Source organism: Sturnira hondurensis, unplaced genomic scaffold, assembly GCF_014824575.4.
Source record: "Sturnira hondurensis isolate 20B ecotype Veracruz unplaced genomic scaffold, ASM1482457v3 Scaffold0000982, whole genome shotgun sequence".
Classification (NCBI taxonomy): Eukaryota; Metazoa; Chordata; class Mammalia; order Chiroptera; family Phyllostomidae; genus Sturnira; species Sturnira hondurensis.
The window spans coordinates 820289-821659 of NW_028073613.1; positions in this window are offsets into that span (position 1 = coordinate 820289).

Sequence of the window (1371 nt, forward strand, 5' to 3'; positions counted from 1 at the left end):
CTCCATCTTAACTTTTCTGTCTTCAAGGTGAAAGAAGGGAACAGTGTTGGATGCCCCACCTCCCACTTTTAAATGTCAGTTGAAGTGGAACCTCTAACTGATGACCCCCAACTGCTTCAGAGTTGGCATTCAATTTAAATAAATATGTATTGGTTGTCTAATGCTTCTTTGACTTAAAACTGGAGTTATCTTCTGCTATATGTCATATATACATTTACAAGTCAATATGTACCTACTATTTTACTCTGTCTTTTTCACTTAACATTGTTCCATGTAAATATTTCCTTATACTGGTAGAGTTTGTGAAGTTGTTGAATTTGGTGACCATATTATAGCCAAGTGTATTAAAACCTTCAGTCTCCTTAGCCAAATCCTTATAATTAGTTGCTTGGATTGTTTCTATTTGTTGCTATAATAAATAGCACCTTGTACAATTTGCTTTGGGAAATTTCCTCTTCTTAATATTTTTCTCCAGATGCAAATTCAATTTTAGAAAGGGGTGGGAGGGAGAGAGAGACAGAGGAAAGAAAGAATGAGGGCTCTCAACACAGTCTAAGAAATCAAGAAAAGGAGATGAGTAGTGTATGTGTTATTTTTTTCTTTAAAGAAACTTTCTTTTAACAAAAACAGGATGGTTCTAAGCAATAACACCCTGAAACCACCAACTTTTATGTGCTAATTGTATTTCTTAAAAATACATTGAAAGAAATATATGACTATTGAAGTTAAAAAATATTTAGCTATATACCACCTGAAATTAAGTCATGTACCACCAGTGGCCTGCCTACCACCCTTGAGAAAACTATAGCTCAGACACAAGTCATCGGGGACCTGTTTCATGAGGGTGGGGCACTTCTAGGAGCCAAATCTATGAGCAGTGGGCCTCTGGAATCCATTCCCTTCCCCTATGTTAGCAATTTACATTCTTTTCTGCCAATTTTTTTTAGAGAAATGCAAATTAAAACCACAGTGAGATATTACCTCATACCTGTCAGACTGGCTATCAAGTGCTGTCAAGGATGTGCAGGAAAGGGAACCCTCATGTGCTGTTGATGGGAATACAGACTGGTGTAGCTACTCTGAAAGACAGTATGGAGTTACCTCAAAAAATTAAAAATGGAACTGGCTTATGACCCAGTGATTCCACTTTTCAGTATATATCCAAAGAGATCTAGAACACTAATTCAAAAGAATATATGCGCCCTGGCTGGTGTAGCTCAGTGGATTGAGTGTGGGCCTGCGAACCACATGATCACGGTTCGATTCCCAGTCAGGACACATGCCTGTGTTGCAGGCCAGTTCCCAGCGGGGGACTCACGAGAGGCAACCATACATTGATATTTCTCTCCTTCCCTTCCCCTCTAAAGATAA